The sequence below is a fragment of the Macrobrachium nipponense genome, chromosome 13 (assembly GCF_015104395.2).
Source record: "Macrobrachium nipponense isolate FS-2020 chromosome 13, ASM1510439v2, whole genome shotgun sequence".
NCBI lineage: Eukaryota > Metazoa > Arthropoda > Malacostraca > Decapoda > Palaemonidae > Macrobrachium > Macrobrachium nipponense.
The window spans coordinates 44,183,014-44,206,696 of record NC_087206.1 but is presented as its reverse complement, the minus strand read 5'-3'; the positions used below and the strand labels follow the sequence as shown (position 1 = coordinate 44,206,696).

General features: G+C 37.7%; 1 protein-coding gene across 2 annotated transcripts in view; it reads left to right on the top strand.

The window, feature by feature from the left end:
• LOC135225770 (uncharacterized) overlaps positions 1–23,683 on the top strand; it is an 87,523-nt gene that overhangs the window by 7,421 nt on the left and 56,419 nt on the right. The gene's annotated exons all lie outside the window — the stretch shown is intronic.

Sequence of the window (23,683 nt, the reverse complement as noted above, 5' to 3'; positions counted from 1 at the left end):
ACGTCCTTTAGGGTTGCGTGAGAGAGAGAGAGAAGGTAAGTTTCGTAGTTGGTATCGCTGTCAAGATCGTGTGGTGTGTTAGTGTTTTTGGTTTTCCGAAAAAAAGAGCAAAAGAGAGAGAGGGAGGGGGGGGGGGTGCGCCATAATTGGTGGATGGATGGTTAGCGGTTGAATTGCTTGTTGGTGAGTTCTAGGTTGTCTGCTAGTGTGGTTGCCATGTCAGGCTGTCAGTCAGACACAGTCTGTGATCAGAGCCCTTGGTGGAGAGTCAGTTTTTTGGCAGCAGTCTTGAATATTATTGATAGTTATTTTGTGTGTTTTTAAAGTTGTTGCTTGAATTATTGTTGATATTGTATGTTTGAAGGTTGTTGTGCCTGTGTTGTTGAATTTGTTGTGCTTGTGAGTTCTGTTGTGTCGTAAATGAGTTGTTGGAGTTGAGTTGTTGTGGTTCCTTGGTGTTGTAGGTGGTGTATTGACTTGTGTTATTGTTTTTTTTTTTTTTTTAATGATTGTTGGTGCAGTGGTCTTTTGTTGTATGGTTATGGAATTGTTGTGTGGTTGTTATCCTTGCTTGGCTGTTTGTGTATCCAGTGGACAGTGTAGTTCCTTGCCCTTAGTTGTCAAATATATGGTAAGTACGTTTTTTTTTTCCTTTTTTTTTTTTTAGCTTGTGATCCCGCCACAGTATAGCGCTGTCAGTGCACCTTATGCGATGTTACTGTAGGCGTTACTTAACGTTCTTTGTAGCATCCCTTCGGCCTTAGCTGCAACCCCTCTCGTTCCTTTTACTGTACCTCTTTTCATATTCTCCTTCTTCCATCTTACTTTCCACCCTCTCCTTACAATTGTTTCATAGTGTAACTGCGAGGTTTTCTTCCTGTTACACCTTTCAAACCTTTTGAATGACCACATAGGTCCAAATGCTTAGCCTTTGGCCTAAATTCTATATTCAATTCGATTTAATTCAACACAGAACAAATGTGTTGCGTAGAAGTCGTTTGTTAAATCCCACTCACATGTGTGCCTGAAGGATGATGTATGTCGTCTGTCGAACACTGTTAATGAAATGTCTTAATTTAAATTCATTCATTTTGGTTGAGAGATTCGATGAATTTCCTATGTATTTTACAACTCGTTTCTCGCGATTGATTCAGGTGGGCATCTGAAAGGGTTGATGTTAATTCATCATTCTCGACAAGAATAATAAACAATACGAACCAAGTGGTCACCAATCCGTATGGTTGAATGTATACGTCCGAAAGCAGTTTAAATGGGGAAGGATCTGTAGAATGTACGCCCAGAGATTGGTGTAGAAACGTTCTTTGACATGACATTACCGCCGTTCGAAAAATTCCTTCGTGGATTTTCCGGACATTAGTCTCCGTTTGTGTCTGTTTCTCAACTGACACAGGTAAAGAAGACGAAAGTTTGAATACCATCATGTTTCATGTGCATTTCTCTAAATGGTAATGAATACTACATGCGTCCGTGCCAAAGGAGACAGATGAAGAGAGAATCAGATATTGTACAGTGACGCTGATGATAAAGAGATCGCTGTCATACTATATAATTCCGAGGCAAATCACTCGGGAATCATGTTAATTTTAAAACATTTCACGTACAAATATTCAATCCAATATATTATTTTATACGCAGTGTATGAACCTCCAATTCGATGAAAGCACTTTCTATCAAAGCGAGAGTGACATGATTTTAAATACTTATCTTCACCTAAATATGCATCATTTACATTCTCATCATGCCAAATATAAATTATTTATGATAATTCCAGGGAAAAAATAATTCAATAATGCATTGCCATAATTTTGGCAACTGAACAGGCGAGTGTACCGCATAAACGCCACCAGGTCTTCAAGGCAAAGTCTAAAGTAACTGCTTATATTATGAATTAAGAGTGAATGAAAAAACATAGCATGATGAGTAACAAACAGTACTCAAAGCAAAGACAGACAAATGTCACTTACAACGCCTCGCATATACTGCTGAGGATGGAAGCGTGAAAATCTTGAAAATGAATACAACACCTTCATTTGCCCAGCCTGAAGTTCCGACTTTCCAGGATAAGCAACACAGTTAACATTATAATCAGTAGAGTAACAGCTCGTATTTGAGGTATCAAAAGGGGAGCTGACGACGTTCAACAATCTCTGCTTGATTTCAAATATATATTTCACATAACGATGGCGTAGCTGTGACTCGACGACACCTAAATCACCATATTATACATTTTCATACTATGGGCTGTGCCACAAGTCACAACCCCTAAGCACTGCCAATCCTCAGTCTCTGGTAGTAGTACTATACGTTCTCTTGCGTGAGGGAATACTCAAACACACTTGTTTTCACTTGAACTGTTGCCTCTTTTCTTTGTGTAAGTGTGTGTGACAGGATTAAGAGAGAGCGAAAGTTGTTTTAATAGTCCATCGTTCTTTGTTGTGTACTTTGTACCAGGGCCTATAGTCTGCCAATAAGACCGCTAAGGTGGAGCGAAAGGAGTTTCCATATTGACACCTCATTGTGATAATAAAAGAGCGTACTCAAGTGAACTTTTTCGAAATCATAGAAATGAGCTTAAAGCTGACATTAAAAAAACATATGTTCCTTTAGATAGAGTCATTGGCTACCCTTTTTTTAATAAAGAAAAAAGAAGATATGCCATTATTTTTTCCCCGGTGCCAAACCTCAGTTTCCGCCACACGTGGTCGGCAGAGGGTATTTACAAGGTCAGCTGTCAAGTTACTGCCTTTAATCATAAACCAACATCTACTACTTAAAGAACTATCGCGCTCAAGCTTCCACTGTCATAATGACAGTATGGAAAGCCAAACTACAGTAAACGAAAAGTCTCGGGCACAGCTATAAACAAAGGATTAACGTTATGGGAAATATTTAAATAACTATAGATGTGGCCGTCATGCTTTTTCTAATTGACGATCTTTAGTGTTTGACACTAAGGTCATAGTACCTAAATGAAGTTCTCCCTCGACTGGGATCGAACTCGGAACTCGCACTTGTGAACCTACCAATCGACCACAAAATGCATATGTTTGTTTAAAATGGTATACCCGCTCGTCTGTTCTTTGTGACAGCGAGTTTAAAATGTAACAGAATCCGTCCTAGTACTCTAAATCTGTCGCATTCTCTTCTTGCAAAATTATTTGAATTCCTGAATTTTCCTCTTTCCCATTTTAAATTTGATAAGACCTTGCATTGCCAGTCGTTCAACATCCTCATGTTCCTTTCCTAACAACAGGACTAGTGATAAAATAAATAATGATTCTGTTTTAAAATGTCGTTTTGTGCCAAGTTCGGTGCTAGGTTAGCAGTTACAGAAACCAATTAATTAAACTAACAAAGCAGTACAGTAGCCTAATATGCAATTCAGTTTAAATGTTTCATTCTTATAGTTGCAAATTAGTCTGGCCAGGCGACGTAAATGCCTACATTAATTCCCAAAATTGTTGAAACCGGCCGATCCAGCCTTCTAAACTAACAATCATCCAAATTTTAGGAATCGAAATGAATTATGGAGCATAGATACGTTGTGAACAAATTTTCAACCGCTTAGTTTCTTAAGTTGCTAAAATTCGTTGTTTCGCTGCCTTTCAAATGAAAAGCTCACAGGCTGCTCACCCGTTAAGAGTATATTCTGTATGGTATTTTATGAAGCCCTTGGTTTCAGAAAGAACAGGTAAACCCTCGATCCTGTGTCTTCCATTTATATCTTAAGAAAGTATACGAATTAGGGAATTTCAGCTTTTCTATCTCTCTACTTGAGGATAGAAATTTTAGGGTTGATATTTCATTTTCTTTATTTTAGCTCTATAGAAAACGTACACTTTGTGAGGCAAAGTCAATCCGTTTAGCAGGGACTCGTTTACTTTCGAGATAACAGGTTATTGCACAAAAAAATGATAAGAGGAAAGATTTGGTTATCATTGAATCATTGTCTGTGAGAAGAAACGTAAAGAGTTCATCTTCAGAGGGTTGAGTTATATGGTTTCCATAGCAATAACATACGTAAATCTTTCTTCGAAAATAAAATCACCTTACGGCGACCGGTATACTACCTATGTACAATAGATTTTATATCAGCTGATGACCTTCGTGATGGCCGGGTAGCTAGAGATAGTGTCCACCGTTGTTTGGAAACCAGGCAATGGTTCGAATTCCGGTCGTCCTCACAGAAGCGTTTATTAAATATAAATCATTTGCGTATAAGCCATCCCTGCAGTATAGTGAATTTGATATTAAACTATATTTGTTTCTCTCTCTCTCTCTCTCTCTCTCTCTCTCTCTCTCTATATATATTCTATATATATATATATATATATATATATATATATATATATATATATAGTATATATATATATATATATATAGATGGCTTGGTCATCTAGATAGACTGAGAGAAAATATGCATGTGGAAAAAGACTAAATTAGAAGTGTTACAAGAGAGCAAAGGACGACTTAGAAAGCGTTGATAAATAACATGAAAGAACTATTGTTAAGGAAGACCCTGATTTCCAAGAAGTGCAAGAATGCCTGCAAATAAAGATGAATGACAAAGTTTGTGTAAAGGAGTTCGATGAGCTGTTGATGAGCCCTCCTGGGAGGCGTATGATGCAACTAATGTAGGGGATTTCTACATGAAGAATTTTTGTATAACTGAGCTGTTAAAATCTGAATGCCGGAGGGCAGGGGCCACTTCCTGTGTCTTCATAAATCTGTATTTATAGAAATTCACTGCATTCGTCCCTGTTGTCTGAATATTTTCACGAGTTTGCAATAATTTAGCCTGATTTGGACCATTATAATTAAAACGAAAAATATATCTATAAATACATCTTCGATATGAACATTGAATGCAACTCGTTGCAGAGTGCTTTTCGCGTCGGAGGAAATTTACTACGACAAATTTTGCTGGAGTTTCCATCTCCGTGGATTCGCTCATCTGCCTGTCTGTCCAGAGAAACCAACCGGTGATAATAATTATTCTCAGGCGTTGTTTGTGATTTAAATGATTTCTTTCCGATATCTGAACACCAAGGTCCCAGTGAGCAAGAATTTCCTTTCATAAACCGCACTGATGAGCTGCCTGTCAAGAATATTTGTAATGGTCCTAAGAGAGCAGAACATCTTCATTACCAGTTTTTCATCAGATTAACAAAACGTCTGCCAGGATTAAGAAGGCTACTAGTGTGTCAAGTCCGCATCACTGTGATTCTCATTCATAACAGTGAATATTTTTCTGGCTTCTACACGAAGCCATTTTATTTATTTTATTTTTGTTCTTATCCAATATATTCAAGATTACGTACAGATTTTGATATGCGCACACACACACACACACACACACACACACACACACACATATATATATATATATATATATATATATCGAATGTAGCACGAAGAAACGAATGGTAAAGAATATCCTTAAATCCACGGTAAAAGGTGAGTGAACTTGGGACTTTGCACGAGTATTTTCGTAGTTTATTTCTACATTCTCAAGTTCACACTGTAAACTTGAGAATGTAGTAATAAACTACAAAAGTGCTTATTCAAAGCCCCAGGTTCGCTCACCTTCTACCGTGGATTTAAGGAATATATATATATATATATATATATATATATATATATATATATATATATATATATATATATATATATATATATATATATACACACACACACACAGATGTGTACGTGAGATAAACATACAGACAAAAGGAAAAAAATATGTATGCATGTCTTATCATATTATAGACTAACATGCGCACCTCTCTCTCTCTCAAATATTATATATATATATATATATATATATATATATATATATATATATATATATATATATATATATATATATATATATATATATATCTAATAAAAGGAGCCCATAAAAACACCAAAATATAGAGAAAAAAGTACTATATTTCAGAGACTGCTGTCTCCCTCTTCAGGTAGATGAATGAGAAAAGTTTACAGAAAAGGTGGTATTTATACCAAGAGGTCCATCCACAAACAAGCCATTTTAAGTCACCCCCGCTGATAATCTTCCTTTAATCTTCTTAAGGGTTGGTTGAATGAAGACGTTGTCGATCGTGTCCGAAATCCATGCTCCTTTTGAGATGTTCATTACCTGCCTCTCTTTTATTAAGGCCGATTCCATCATTTGACTCTTGTACCGGCAGTTGCTGCTATAAATTACACGTGACAAATTCCAGTTTATTCTATGGTTATGTTCATTTATATGGTTGAAAATAGCCGAGTTCTGTTGTCCATACTTAACTGACCGTTTGTGTTGTATTAATCTCTGGGGAAGGGATTTACCTGTAAATCCAATGTAAGATTGGTCACAGTCCTGGCATTGGGATTTCGTATACCCCAGAGTCCTTTGGAGATGTCTTTTGTTGGACGTTAATCAGGGATTTGGCTAAGGTGTTTGGGTAAGTAAATACAAAAGAGGTTCGATTTCCGAGGGGGTTGGTTATCTCTTAATCGTGTCCAGGTGGGGAATTATTATTTTATTGTTGGGTGTATCTCTTTGGGTCTTGTCTTTAGGGGGTCGGTAGAAAATTACGTTTGCTTTGTGAATTGCTTTCTCAATTATATGGTCAGGATATTTTAAAGACGAAAGTTGCTTGCGAATTAGTTCAAATTCTTTTTCCAGGTAATTTCTGGGGAACAAATTCGTAAGGCTCTTAAGAACAAGTTACTAGCTACACCTATCTTGATAGTAATGTCATGATAGCTAAAGTAATGAATGTATGAAAGTGAGAACGTTGGTTTTCTGTATATGGTAAATTGTATTCTGTCTATCTGATTATTAAAACATCAAGAAAAGGAATTTTGTTGTCTGTTTCCCATTCAACTTTAAATTTGATGCTAGGCACTAATGTGTTTAATTTTCAAGAGGAATTCATTGAAATTGCCCCACCTATTATCCCAAAATGTTAGGATATCATCCACGTATCTCATCCACAGCATGTTTTTGGGTTTTATTGCATTTATTACTGTAGTTTCAAAGTATTCCATGTACAGATTGGCTAGAACAGGACTTAAAGGACTACCCATACTACACCCGAATTTTTGCTTGTAGAATGATTCCCCGAATGAAAATACGTTTATTAGATGCACATAATTCAACTAGCTTTATTATTTTGTCAAGCGCCAATGGGAAAATGATCTGAATAGGGGGATCATTTATTACCCTTAAAAACTGAAGAACGTCCTGTACTGGTACTTTAGTGAACAGGGAATCTACGTCAAGGCCTTAAAAGTTTTATGTTGTGAAGTATATGTGCTTCTCTGAATTTGTGACAAAAATCTTCCGAATGTTTAATGTGACTGGGAGAAAAAGTGCCTAAAAAAGGGGAGGGGAAAGGAGGCCAGCTAACCATTTAGAAATTTTGTAATTGAAAGCACCGGCACATGAAACGATGGTCTGAATGGAAGATTGTCTTTGTGAGTTTTTTGGGAAGGCCATAAAAGTAGGGTAATTTAGATTAATTACTTTAAATTTCTCTAATAGTTCAATACTCTTTTTGTCTTTGCCAATTAATCTTACTTTCCGAAAAAATTCTGTGGGAACGTTTTGGAGGGGATTTTTCGTATGTGTTTGTGTCGCTAAGGAGCTGGTTGATTTTGTCAAGGTAGAAGTCTTTGTCCATTATTACGATTTTGCCGTCTTTGTCGGATCTACTTATTATAACATCTAACTTTTTTAGCGAGTGGATGGCTATCATGAATCTGCGGGGAACAGGATATTTCTTATGTAAGTCAGTTAAAGCATTTAGTAACACTCCATTTTAAACATATCTCTTCACGGTTGTAGTTTTTGTCAGATATGAATTTATCAAAAGCTACTATGAAGTCTAGGTTGTTTTTGCGGTCTGGCATAAGGGCAAAGGATAAGCCTAAATTTAAAACTAAATGTTGATTTACAGTAAGGGGGGTGTTGGATAAGTTTAAAACTTTGTCTTGTTGCTCAAGATTATTCCATGCACTATTGTCTATTAGGTTATTTAACTTGCGTAGAAGTCTGTTGGAATGGAGTCACGCTATTATAGGCAGCAATGTCGGAACAGAATGAAAATCAGATACCTGTATATGTGGTCCGTAGTGAGGAGGTGAAGATTAGACTGGGTTCCATATATCACTCTGCGTAGTACGAAGATGTCGTTTTTCGTATCGGTGATTCTTTCCTCCAGGAAAATCTTGTGTGAGAGAGGGAAGGGGTCCGATTGCAGAGTCCATGCAAAGACAAAAAGAGTATTGAACTATTAGAGAAATTTAAAGTAATTAATCCTAAATTACCCTACTTTTATGGCCTTCCCAAAACTCACAAAGACAATCTTCCATTCAGACCCATCGTTTCATGTGCCGGTGCTTTCAATTACAAAATTTCTAAATGGTTAGCTGGCCTCCTTTCCCCTTTTTTAGGCACTTTTTCTCCAGTCACATTAAACATTCGGAAGATTTTTGTCACAAATTCAGAGAAGCACATATACCACTTCACAACATAAAACTTTTAAGCCTTGACGTAGATTCCCTGTTCACTAAAGTACCAGTACAGGACGTTCTTCAGTTTTTAAGGGTAAAATTATCCCCCTATTCAGATCATTTCCCATTGGCACTTGACAAAATAATAAAGCTAGTTGAATTATGTGCATCTAATAACGTATTTTTTCATTCGGGGAATCATTCTACAAGCAAAAATTTCGGGTGTAGTTATGGGTAGGTCCTTTAAGTCCTGTTCTAGCCAATCTGTACATGGAATACTTTGAAACTAAACTACAGTAATAAATGCAATAAAACCCAAAAACATGCTGTGGATGAGATACGTGGATGATATCCTAACATTTTGGGATAATAGGTGGGGCAATTTCAATGAATTCCTCTTGAAAATTAAACACATTAGTGCCTAGCATCAAATTTAAAGTTGAATGGGAAACAGACAACAAAATTCCTTTTCTTGATGTTTTAATAATCAGAGATACGACAGAATACAAATTTACCATATACAGAAAACCAACGTTCTCACTTTCATACATTCATTACTTTAGCTATCATGACATTACTATCAAGATAGGTGTAGCTAGTAACTTGTTCTTAAGAGCCTTACGAATTTGTTCCCCAGAATTCCTGGAAAAAGAATTTGAACTAATTCGCAAGCAACTTTCGTCTTTAAAATATCCTGACGATATAATTGAGAAAGCAATTCACAAAGCAAACGTAATTTTCTACCGACCCCCTAAAGACAAGACCAGAGATACACCCAACAATAAAATAATAATTCCCCACCTGGACACGATTAAGAGAATAACCAACCCCCTCGGAAAATCGAACCCTTTTGTATTTACTTACCCAAACACCTTAGCCAAATCCCTGATTAACGTCCAACAAAAGACATCTCCAAAGGACTCTGCCCTCTTGATTTGAGACTGCCTTGACGAAGTTATGCATTTTCAGCTGACTGCTGAAAATGCATAGCGGGCAAGAGGGCTTTCGAACTGGGAGAAATATCTCCCAGTTCGAATCCAAAAGTCTCAATTTTCCTCTTACTTAAATTTATTTCCACTCTTCTACTATCTTTAACTCAGTTGCTCAACCTAGCTGTCCCCCCCCTCTTCACTAAAACCTTCTTACAGTTGGGCAGGGCTGGGCTTTTTTTTTTCCCGCATTGGGCTCTTTCTTGATCCAAATGGCAGAGACTGTAGAGGTTTGGTCCGCCTCTCGAGTATGTTTGGACCCTGAGGATGTTGATATGATTTCATAGCAATATCCATCAGGGCGGAACTACCTATGGGGGACTAGCCTGCGGAATCCGGGGAGGTATAGTCTCTACGGTAGGACTCTCGGCATTCTTTCCGGTGTGCCCTCTATTGTAACATGAATGGGGATGATTGCATACTAGTTATGCCCTCAGTCCTATCAAGCGGGTTTTGCTTACACTTGAGCCACTCATGTTATGGTAGAGCTATCCCTTCGGGGTAGGGTAAGGGAGTGGACATATGGGAGTCAGTCTCTGCTGAGTGTCTTTGGTGAGAGAGGGGTTGGTGTGGGGGGCCTGGTTTTCTGCCTGATTTGCAGTAGGTTTTTCAAATTTCTGCTGAAGGATTTATGAATAACGACCCTATGATAAACTCCCCCGGACAATGCGACCTTTTGACACAACCCTCCTCTTCGACCTCTGGCACGAACAAGGCCAATCCTATAGAAAATTCAGTTGTACAAAAGACGACCCATGACAAGACCTTGAATGTGGCTATGGAAAGTTCTAGCAGTGGTGAGAGAATCCTTTATGTTGATAATCTCTCCTCAGACTTCAATTGTTTTACGTTTATGGAAATGTTTGGAAGGTTTGGTGAAATTAAAGTCATAAATTATTGTGAAACTAAAGATTTTGCATTTTGGAGGGTTTGGATTGAGTTTACAACTCATAATAATGCCATGAATGCTTTCAAGTGCTCAACTAAGTAAACTTAAAAATGTATGTTAATTTATAAAATGCCCAGAATATTGAAGTTGATTCCTTTTATTATCCAGCAAGAGTCAGTCAGGAAACTACAGATGGGAAATGTAAGGTGAGGACATCTTTACCTGCCAGGTGGCTAATTGTTTCTACAAAATCAGAATTTTGCAATCTTTTCCACTTCAGGAAACATTTGAGAACATTGGCAGGAACAATGACCAACTCTGATATACGAGGTTTGGAAAGAATAGTTTTTTTGGTTCATGCTAAGTCTTATAGACAAGGTCACATGATCTCTAAGTTGAAAAATACTGATATGATAAAAGAGGTCAAACCACACTTTAGTTTTAGTTATGCCAAGGGAGTAGTATTCAGTCAAGACCTATATGAACTGCCTGACGAGGAATTGCTGGAAATGTGCGATGATAAAGTGTGGAAGATTTTCAAGGTTCCAAGATCAAGAATGATTATTTTCACTTTTAATAATGATCAAGTCCTGATTATATATATGTTGACAAGGAGAGATTTCGTGTTAGACCTTTTAAGCATAGACCACTCCAATGTTTCATGTGTTTTGGATATGGTCACTCGGCAAAGGTAATACTAGGAACCAGCTATGGTGCTGCCTGCTCCTTAAAAAGCATGAAGGCGAATGTACTTCCCCTGTATTATGTATAAATTGTAAGGGAAATCATAATGCAAGGCATAAGGAATGTGAGTCATTTAAAAAAGAAGTGTTAGCCATAGAGAAAGCTCATGCTGAACATCTAAGTATTAGCCAGGCAAAAAGACTTTTGTTTCCAAGACCTCAATATAGTGAAGTAGTAAAAAGTGGAAAATCTAATATAAAAGATCTATCTAGAATACCAACTTCAAAGTCAAAGCTTCAGCTATCCCCTTCTGAGCTCGAAGTACATTCAGCATCTCCGCCTTCATCCATGAAGGCCCCTTTGCCCCCTCCCGATGGGCCGCTCCTCTGGGCTTCTGGGAGGTCTCTCGGGCTTCTAATGTAGAAGCCTCACAGGCAGCCTCGCTGCCTGATCTGGGTATGTCCCAGAATGACACCTTGATCAGTGCACCTCATAAGGCTCAGGTGCACGCTGCAGAGATGGTGCCTCTTAGAAATAAGAGACCCCGTACTCCATCATCATCTCCACCTATATCCCCACACCATAGTAGGTTCCCAAGAGAGGAAATAGCAAGGTCTCTTGAGGATCTGCCTAGTTCCTCTTTGAAACAAAGACCAAGACCAAATCTTTCCAGACCAGCCCAATCCAAGTCCAAAAAGTAAAAAAAAAAAAAAAAAAAAAATCTAATAGTAAATAATGGCTCTATGTCAGTGGAACATAAGAGGTTTCCATTCAAACAGAGAACAGGTCCGGTCCTTTCAAGGAGCATAATTTAGCTGCCCTTTGTTTGCAAGAGACTAAACTTGGTAATGTTTCTCCTAATTGTGGACAAAACTTTATTTTTCACAGATCTCCACCACCTGTAGGTGAACGTTCTCATGGTGGTACATGTATTATTGCGGCCAAGTCATTACCACAAAAAGTTATCAAATTAGACTCCATACTGCAAGCTTGTGCAACACAGATTTTCATCAATAAATGGGTCACTCTGTGCTCTCTTTATCTAGAACCTGGCCTAGAAACTCGATTGGTGGACAGAGCTGGCAATCCAAGACAATAGAGGGTTGAAGATTTTGCAATCACTTTTAGACCCAACTACCTTCAACCTTTCATTCTGATGGGGGATTTTTAATGCAAAAACATACTTTTGTGGGGAGAAGGTAGGTGTGATCACGTGGTCTTATAATTGAAAGATTAATAGATTGCAATGATGTAGTTTTAATGAACGACGGTTCTCCTACAAGGTTTGATGTAGCCCATAACTCTAGTTCAGCAATTGATCTTACAATATGTTCGTCGTCATTACGATTAGACTAGTAAGTGGTCAGTGAGATGAAAATCTCTATGGGAGCGGGGGACCCACTATGCCCATCCATTCTTAAGTATGTACAAAATACACCCTCCCCATCTTTACCCAAGTGGAAGATAAAGGAGGCAGATTGGCAGCTGTATGAAAAATCTACCAAACAAGTCAATCGTAAGGCCAATGAATTTCCTTGCCCCTCAGCTGCCTACGAATATTTCGCTAGTATAATGATTGGAGGGGCAATGATGTCAATTCCTAAAACATCAGGGAAACCCCGTCGTCCACTGGTACCTTGGTGGAATAGTAAATGTGCCTTGAGTAGGAAAATTGCAAGAGCCAGTTACAAGAGATATCGAAGGCGTCCTGTCTTAGTTAATAGAATAATATACAAGAGAAACCTCGCCAAACAAAAGCAAGTCTTTAAAGAAGCAAGGAGGGAATCCTTCATCAAGTACATATCAGAATTAAAGTATAACTCGCCACTTTCTGTGGTTTGGATAGAATCCGTAAATTACTAGGGAAATTTTCCCCTGCTCCTTTACCTATTTTGAAAATCAACTTGGTAGTTATATCGGATGCAAGAGAGGTGGCAGAGGCCTTTGCTCGCACTTTTCAAGCATTTCAAGCCCCAGTCACTACTCCCCTGAATTTCGCAATATTAGAAACATGACTATAGTTAATCCGCCTGTTTGTTCAAATTCTGAGGCATATAACCTTCCATTTAGTATTGTCGAATTCGAATATGCCTTATCTTTGTCCTCTCCAACATCACCTGGAGAAGATGATATTATTTTATGCAATGATTTCTCACTTACCTCTGGAGTCAAAAAAATTCTTTGTCGATGTTTTAAACGAATTCTGGTGCTCAGGGACTTCATATAAGTTGTGGAAAAACTCTGTTATAGTTTCCTTTTTTAAAACCCGGAAAGGACCCTAGTCATCCCAAAAGTTATAGGCCTATTGCTCTTACCAGCTGTGTCTTCAAGATTTATGAACGAATGGTGAATTTTCGTCTGATATGGTTATTAGAAACAAAGAACCTGTTGTCGAAGAGGCAATTTGGCTTTCGCAAGAATAGAAGTACATTGGATCCCTTATTATGTCTCACACGTGAGATTCAGAATGCTTTTGCAGTCCAAAATCAAACAATTGCCGTGTTCTTTGATCTGGAAAAAAGCATTTGATACTACTTGGAGGGTTGGTATTTTAATGCAGCTGGTGAAGAATGGGCGTATTGGTGGCAATATGTTTAATTTTGCCAAAGACTTCCTGTCTGACCGGTACCTTAAAGTTAGAATTGGCTCTACCTTCTCATCAGAGTATCTTCAGGAAGAAGGCATTCCACAAGGGGAGTGTGCTTAGTCCAACCTTTTTTAATATTGCCATTAATGGTTTACTTGAACATCTGCCTGTTGGAGTAACTGGTCAAGCATTCGCGGATGATATTGTTATCGTCTGTAGTAGAGCTACTGCAGTTGAAGCTGTACTAAAATTCAGTTTGCAATTAATGCTGCTACTTCCTGGGCTAATAGTAAAGGTTTCGAATTTTCTGCAGAAAAAACTAAAGCTATACGTTTTTTGCAGAACACGAAGAAGGGAAGAGATTCCAACCTTATTTTTAGAAGGTTCTATCTTGCTTTATGAAGATAAAGTCAAATATTTAGGAATTATTTTTGACAAAAAATTGACTTTTGCTGAACATATAAATGAGACTGTAGTAAATGTTAAACAGCGGTGCAATATTCTTAAAGTTGTTAGTAACCTGAATTTTGGAGCAGACCGTACTACTTTATTAAGAATTTATCAGGCACTATGCTTGAGTAAGATTGATTATGGATCTCAGGTTTATGGCTCTGCATGTAAGACCTTGTTAGGTAAGCTGGATGTAGTACACAATATGGCATTGCGTATTTGTACAGGTGCTTTTAAAACGTCTCCTGTTGAGAGCCTTTATGTAGACTCTGGTTTTCTTCCTCTTTTCATTCGGAGGGAGGAACAAGGTCTCCGATATTTGTCAAGAGCACTAACCTCTCAATCTAATCCAAATTTTAAGTATATAAAACATCCTGTTGACAGAGCACCAACTAAATCTACATTGCCTAAGCCCCTTGAAGTTAGATTGAACATAAGTGCGAGAGAGGTAGGCCTTATTCCTCCACTGGTTATGGAAACTACATTTTCTAAATTCCCTCCTTGGTGTAGGCCTCCTTTAGATATTTGCCAAGTTAGAGACAACAAAAAGATCAGCTCAAGTGTTAGCTTAAAAGTAGCTTTTCTTGGCCCATGTTTCTGAGCATAGTAACTCGATTGCTGTATATACAGATGGATCAAAATCAGCAAATGGAGTTGGATGTTTCTGTCATCGTCGGTGACAGAACAATTACAAAAAGCCTCCTATTAAATTCTCAATTTTTAATGCAGATTTTTATTTTTTGCTATTTTTAGCGTTTTGAAATTTATTTTTAGTACAGGTAGCACTGGGGACTCTTATATTATTTATTGTGATTCCCAGAGTTCCCTAGCTGCACTCCAGAAGTTGACGCCATCTAATCAACTCGTCCAAGAGGTGCAGGATTGGCTGGTCCTCCTGCATTCTCGAAAACGCATCGGTGTGAAGTTTTGTTGGGTTCCCTCGCATGTGGGAATTCGTGGTAACGAGCTGGCTGATAACAGCCGCTAAGCAGGCAGCTTCCTCCCGGGCTTCCCACTCTGTGAGGGTTCCCTGTGAAGATTTTAAACTTTTTATTAAATCATTTTGTAGGACTAAGTGGCAGAATCACTGGTCCAACTTGAATAATAATTTAAAGCTGAAATCGATCAGACCTTCTGTTCATCCCTGGTCCCCTTCTGTTGGGATGGATAGAAGATCTAGTATAGTTTTAACACGCCTGCGTATAGGGCATACTTTTTTAACTCACCGGTATCTTTTAACTAGTGGAGCAGAGAGGCAGGTTCCTCAATGCTCCAATTGTAATGTTGGCATTACAGTGAGTCATATATTTGCTATTTTCAACCATATAAATGAACATAACCATAGAATAAACTGGAATTTGTCACGTGTAATTTATAGCAGCAACTGCCGGTACAAGAGTCAAATGATGGAATCAGCCTTAATAAAAGAGAGGCAGGTAATGAACATCTCAAAAGGAGCATGGATTTCGGACACGATCGACAACGTCTTCATTCAACCAACCCTTAAGAAGATTAAAGGAAGATTATCAGCGGGGGTGACTTAAAATGGCTTGTTTGTGGACGGACCTCTTGGTATAAATACCACCTTTTCTGTAAACTTTTCTCATTCATCTACCTGAAGAGGGAGACAGCAGTCTCTGAAATATAGTACTTTTTCTCTATATTTTGGTGTTTTTATGGGCTCCTTTTATTAGATGGAATTCTGTTGTTACAGAACATTTTGTACCATATATATATATATATAATATATATATGATCATATATATATATATATATATATGGAGTCTAGTTTGTAAACAGAGTTAGGGCCGAGATTAGATTTCAAGGGGAAAATGTAAGGGAAAATCCAAAGGATCAAATTTTAAAGGGGGTATATCTACAGATTAATAACTCTACGTATTCAAGATACCAGTACAGTGGCGGATTTAAGGGGGGGGTGGGGGCACCTGATTACGTGTCCCCCAACCCCCCTCTCACCCCCATGGATTGATTGTGTAAATCTCAAAGCTATAATTAAACTGTGATAATGTGTACCCACTGTACACAAGTAAAATATCGATAGAAACACTGAAAGCAAAAGGAAGTCGTCGGCCTTCGAAGCCATACTCTACAGTAGTGTAGTTAAGCTAGAGATCCAGGAAGATTCTTCTCGTTCATGGTGCTGGCCAGCCTCGCCGTCTCTTCCGAACTGCGACCTTTCGCTTTCAGTAGAATTGCCCTGCTGACTGAGCCTCATCTCTTTTTCTTGTGGCAGACATTGGAGTGAGCCATTTCTCTCGATGGCTTTCCAACTTGCTCCTGCAGTTCTCGAACTTTATGTCGAGCGTTATGCTGGTTGAGTGCGCTTGCCAGTTTTTGGATTAGGTTAATCATCTGCATCTTTTCTTCTCGCATTTTACGTAGTTCCATCTCCAGTTGTTTTTGGCGAAATTGAAAACTGAGCTTTGACAACTAAACACTCAAAGTCAATTACTTTGTTCGGAATATCACTTAGTTCTTGAACAGGAGCAGTACCAAGATGAAAGCAGAAAATGAACGACTCACTAAGGTCAGACGGTTCTTTTCTGCTTTCATCTTGGTGATCTCTTCTTCAAGTACATTTCTTGCGGTTTCCTGAGCCGCCATCTCCTTTTGCACGACAGCTACTCGTCCTCGAACAATGGCTTGCTGTTCCATCTTCTGCTTATTAAGACGTAGTGTGTACGACCGCATTCCTTCTTCCAGTTCCTTTCTACCTGAGTCCGTTGTCATGTTGTTCGTTGTGGCTCCATCGAATAAGGACGCACCAAAATTGCTGCTAAGTCAAAGCAAGGCAAAAGATTTTGTACATCCATTTCAGATTCTGTATCGGCCGAACCGACTCTAGTTTTTATCCACCTGACTCATATTTTTCTTTCAGCATTTTCCAGAATTTCGCAATTTCCTCCAGAAAAAAAACTCGTATATTTTTCCAATTTATGCAAACACTACGTCCATAAAGATGTTAAACAACCGTGGAGACTTATGCCAACATAACCAGCGTTTAGACACCACACACTAGACTCGTGCTCATTTCTACACCAAACATTTTACTCTAATACGTCTCTCTCTCTCTCTCTCTCTCTCTCTCTCTCTCTCTCTATATATATATATATATATATATATATATATATATACTCTATAGATATATATAATTATATATATATATATATATTATATATATATCTATATATAATACATATATATATATATATATATATATATATTATATATATATATATTATATATATATATTTTATATATATATATATATTATATATATATTATTATATATATATATATATGTATATTATAGTTATAATATTAGAGATATACATTTCATATGTGTGTGTGTGTGTGCGCGCCCGCGCCTGAATCTACTGGTCCCTTTTTATCAGATTCGACTGTATATTTGATAGCCGTAATGCCCTCTTTACCTTCTCGATTTCTTCATACTCTGGAAACGCTTATCACTACGAAGAGTGTAGAAGCAAGACGTGCTATGCAACATGAAGCATCGCCAAGATGCCCGCCCACCTTGGCGGTGCTTCATGCTGCATAGCGCGTCTTGCTTCTACACTACGTGATTGCTGCGACAGGCAGCAGCAGTATCTTCCTGAGAACCACGATGAGCAGTTACGAGGAAGAACTTGACTGTGCTGCCGTTGCTGTAGCACAAATGTATGATCAAATGCATAATTGTGTTATGAAAAGGAAATGAACAAACGACTGTCTTCGACAGTGAAGGAACAAAGGAAGTTACGGAACTATCTTCAGCATTAATTACAAGCAACTCTTCCATTAGTTTTTTCATAGCGACGTCGCGGATATCTCTGTTTTTATATTCTTATAATTTTACATTCCATAGACACGGATAATGAAAAAAAGGAACTTCGTCTCTTATCCATTCCATGTTACTAGTGAGTAGTCGTCGCCGGAATGGTCTGAGTGGAGCCTGCTGCAGGCTAGTTGGTGATGAGTCTGAGGCGTGCGCGCGCTGAAGCCTAGCGTAAACAAGCCTTTAGACTCATCACCAACTTCTCCCAAATTCTTGTTAGCCCCGCCTACTGGACCGCTCATTAGGTGACTTAGTGGTGTGGTGTTACTCTTGATGAGCAGTCCAGTGGGCAGGGTTAACAAGAATTTGGGAGGAGTTGGTGAAGAGTCTTACGCATGCAGCGTGGGATGAAGCCTAGTGTAAACTCGCCTTTAGACTACAAGGCAGCAGTTTCCACAGTTATTGGCAGTGGGCTTAGCCTTTTACCAGAAAGTAAGACTGCAAGGCAGCAGCTGTCCTTTTAGTCGCCTTTTACGACACACAGGGCCTACGGTGGTAGTATTAATGGGGGTTAATTGTCCATAGAGACTAATTATCCACGGGGATGTAATTGTCCTAAACGTATAGTATACACACACACACATACATACATATATATAAATATATATATATATATATATATATATATATAATATATATATATATATATATATATATATATATATATATATATATATATATATAAGTCATGTCATATCACTTTTCCGTGATTCATATACATATATCGAGCTACAATGTCCTTTAATATCTAATTCGTTTTTTCTCGATAATAGACTTACCTGGATCGGGGCGCAATCCGGGATCCTTTCAAATCCAGGAACGGTAGTGTAGTAGGTAAAAGCTTCACTGACGTTCCTGGATTTGAAAGGATCCCGGGATCGCGCCCGATCCAGGCAAGTCTATTATCGAGAAAAAATTCCCCTTCGGTTAGGCAAATATGAAAATATATTAATTCCGAGGTAGAGCGAATTAGATATTAAAGGACATTGTAGCTCGATATATATATATATATATATATATATATATATATATATATATATATATGCTTTAAGAAATCACAGCAGATGCACGTGACTTAATTAAATATATATATATATATTAATATATATTAATATATAATATATATTATATATATATATAATATATATTATATATATATATTATATATATTGCTTTTAAAAAATCACAGTAGATGCACATGACTTAATTAAATAAGCGAATACCAAACAGGAAAATAATGGTAGTCAGAAATTCAACCGCTTTCGTCTTTACTTAGTAAAGACGAAAGCGCTTGGATTTCCGACTACCATTTTCCTGTGGTATTCGCTTATTTAATTAAGTCACGTGCATCTACTGCGGTATTTGCTATAAATTTCAAACCATGTTTATATACATACATATATATATATATATATATATATCATATATATATATATATATATGTGTGTGTGGTGTGGTGTTTTGTTCTAATATACCCATTACACAATCAGTCTACCAACAAAGACATAATGTGCAATATTTATCGGTCTTTATTCAGCGAGACTCATCACACACAATCATGTTTTCAGAAATGAACACTAGTATAATAATATTAATAATAATAGCATGCATAAATGTTGCCGAGAGAGACATTCAACTGCTAACTTGAAGGAAGTTAGTCCTATTATATGGGGTCGCCAGGATGCAGGGGGTTACAAGGCGGGCATCCCTCTTCGCTACGCCATTAGAGACAAGTGGAAGTATAGTAACCGATGGTATCAGGTCTCCCGCGGATCTGGTTTTTCCACCTCAAGTTATAACCAGTTTACTTTCGTCCTTATTCTGAAATTATAATAGTTAAGATTATCGAATAGCTTTTAACTATATATTACTTTTGTATCACATTCCAAAGTATAGTAATAGTGCTGTGCAGTACTACCGTTACAAAACTAATAATGTAAGCAAAACTTTTTAAAAAAATGTTTTTTTTTTAAGTTAATATTATTTTAAATATGAACCGCGATTTTCGTAATGCTTTTTTTCTTGTGTCAATAACAGTTACTATCTCCACGCCAGCTTTTAACAATAATTTAAACTGAATCTAAACCTGAAGCAGACTCTCAGTCGAACTGAAAATGACTGCACGCAGTGATTCACACGTCATATCCAAATACAGAAAGAGATTTCGATGTTCCTCACCGTCTTGTATACAATTAATACGGGCCATAATAATAAATGCTTGTGGCCATAGGGTTGGGCTTAGGTTATCGAGCTGAAATGTCCGTATTATTGCCCTTGACTGTCTAGCGCTGCTTGACACTGCCATGAACAAGCACGTAAAAAAATGCGACGAAGTTTCATCGACGCTTGTTATAGAGTTTTCTGTACAGCTTATAATGCTATGTGAAACTCAGCCACGGCTTGGTGGTGGTCTATGTTGTTGGCACGTATAGCTGTGCAAGATGCACGGTCATGGGTAACTTTAACCGTAGCTAAAATAAAAAAAAATAAAAACTACTGAGGCTAGAGGGTTGCAATTTGGTATCTTTGATGATTGGAGGGTGGATGATCAACAAACCAAATTGCAACCCTTTAGCTTTAGTAGTTTTTAAGAACCGAGTGAGGACAGAAAGAGTGCGGACGGACAGACAAATGGTCATCCCAACACTTCTTTTAGAGAAAACTAAAGACGAACTTTTGGTCATGAGACTGGGCTTAGGTTATCGAGCTGAAGTAATTATCATTTCACTTGACTCTCTATCGCTGCTTGTCAGGGTATGGCCAAAAACTAGGGCGAAATTCCTAACACAATTTGTGTTTCTGTTTTTCGAACTGTAACGAATTTCTGCTTAAGTGTTATGACTGCAGAGGTTTTGCTGCGTCTATTTTGAATTTCCCCCTGGGCCTTACTAACAGCTTATGTTATATACTATTGAACCAACATAGGTTGAGTCTTAGAAGTTGAAGTGACATAGGTACTACTACTGCTTCTTCTTCTTCTTCTTCTTCTTCTTCTTCTTCTTCTGATACGGCTCGGTCTTTGATCTTAATAAACATTCCAGAGATTCTGATATGTCAGAGCATGACGATACTAAAACTTATCAAATCGATATGAATATCATATGGAGATAGCAGACTAAGTGGTTGTCTGAATAGACGGTGTTACCAACGGCATTTTGGTGATATAATCATATGAAAAATAATGATTTCGGTGAGTTCAGGGGCTATGTATTCCTCCTCTTGCAAGCCAAAATTCAACGCTGGAGCTGCCATCTTGCTCAACAAAAGAAATTCTGGAGCAAGAGAGATAATGGCACATTCTGTTTCATAAAGCCTGGGTCACACATTGGCGATTTCAAACTGCACAAGTCGTAACGGCCGAAATTTTGCTCATTATGACTCCATTACGCTCTCATTACAATTAAATCGCCATAAATCGTAAGCAAGTCCTCGAGTTTGACGACTTTGCGCCAGTGATTGCAACTATGCAAGGCTGCCTTGCATAGTCGCCGTTATTCCACGACTACTGTTAAAAGTTGCCCTGTCATGGCGCAACGCGTGACAATTTCGTAATTATTACGCAAGTTGTAACTAGCAATGGCGAGTTACGGCATTCAGTACAACACAAGTCATGTACTTGGCAAACCCACAACGAGCGCAGGGAGTCAGAAAGTGTCAAGTGCGTCGGCGGCCTATAAATATACTTAAGGGCTTAATTAATTACATACAGCTGTCTCGGTTTTCAATTTTGAGTAAAATATATTGTGGATTCACAAGATTTTCTGTATTCTTTATATAATTTGAGAACTTCAGATATAAAGAAATATGAAAATGAACACAACTTGGACGAAAATATATTCGGTAATATAAATAAAGAAGTTTAACTGTTATTTGCGAAATTTACAGTTTTTCAACATGATTTTCTTTAGTGAATCATTGCAATAAAATTCAATTTATTAGGATATTCTGAAGTATAAGAAATGAAAGGGCATTTCTATTTTCAGTAAAATATATATTGCATTAAAGATTTTCAGTAGTTCTTGATATAATTTCAGAACTTCAGATATACATAAATACGACACTGAATACTACTTGAAAGAAATATATTTGGTAATTATATAAATATTTTTGAATTTTAAGTTTTATTCGGGAAATTTATGTAGTATTTCAACATGATTTTATGAAGTAAGAAAATGCATTTTTTGTCGTTTTATTATATTGATTCCTGCCAATGAACGAAGCCTGAAGGGGAGTTTACATAATCACGAAGACGACCTCATGTGACACTGATTCGTATCTCGATCTGTCTCACTCGTGGCAGTAGGATTTTTTTATATATCAAAATCAAGTTGTGCAACGCACAAGCGGCTAACACCAGAGACCCGATATAATCATGAAGAAGATTTATGGGGGTCTGAAACAATTTGAATCTGTGGGAGATAAATGGAAAATATTGATTTAGTTATTGGACTTTATATACATATATGGTGGCATCCATGTTCATGACTGTAAATCCCATTACGTAAGTCGGAATATTACGTAACTAAATCACAAATAAATCGTCAAAAATCGTTATGCCTTCACGGAACTCTCCGTCTTCTAAAAACCGTTAAATGTGGGTGTGGCCTAAATCATCGGTGACTTTTGCGTACTACGTAAATACGTAATCTCATCTCAACTTGCGCAATGCTGTTGTAATGGTTCATTGCGGAAGTCGTCATAGAGTCGATATCAGCTGACATTTTTTTTTTTTTTTTTTTTTGAGAAGCCCAAGCTCCGCGACTATTGAAGATTGATCGCTAAACCCAGCCTTTAAGAGAGTCGCGGTCTGAAATCGCCAATGTGTGACCCAGGCTTAAGATGTAAAGGACAGACCAGTAGAGTACGCGTTTTCATTTGCAGTAGGTAATCCCCAGGCTTCAATCACGTTTCCAGGGTGACCTGTAAAATGGAATTAAAATGTGATTTAACAGCAAACAGAACAAGCAGTAGTCACAATAGTAGTATTAATGAAGAAGGTATAACCTTCAACGAGAATTTCATGTTTTGCATATATCACAAGAAATTCCTGATTCATTTTCTTTAACAAGAATATTGATACTAACACCATTTATATCTAAGTTAGAAGACAGTAATCCTCCTTGGGTGCAGCAAGAATTGTTATTAACCTTTTCAGAGGGTTCCCAGTCCTCGACGAAGCGCTTGTCACATCATCCCCAATTCCTGTGCTTAGCAACTTACAGCAGATCTTAGTAATCCGGTGCGTGCGGCAAGGATTACAATTAGGCCTAAGAAGACTAAAAGAAAATGGAGGTTCATTGTATTTCCTGACAAAAAATTTAAGCCAAAAATTCGTTTGATATGTTGACTTTTTTTGTAAAATCAAAATGATCGCACAGAGATCAACTCTATTTACGTATCCTGTATAGCGATACACATGCCCGTTGGCAACAGTAATTGGTAAATGTCCTTTAAATGAGAAAGATTAGACAAGTTGTTCAACCGATATCTTTAGTCTTATGGATGGCCACGTCAGAAGTACATTTTGACTACGGTGCTTCCCTGTTTCCAGCGGCACAAGGCGTCAATTGAGGGACTGTCTGTGTGGCTTTCGTTCTCTGAGAAGACAGAATAAGGCTATCTTATTTCGCTTTGTGCCACCGTTGGTGTGTCTGTCTGTTGGTTATTCTTACTGAAAAGTCGGAAATGTTTTTAAATGGTCT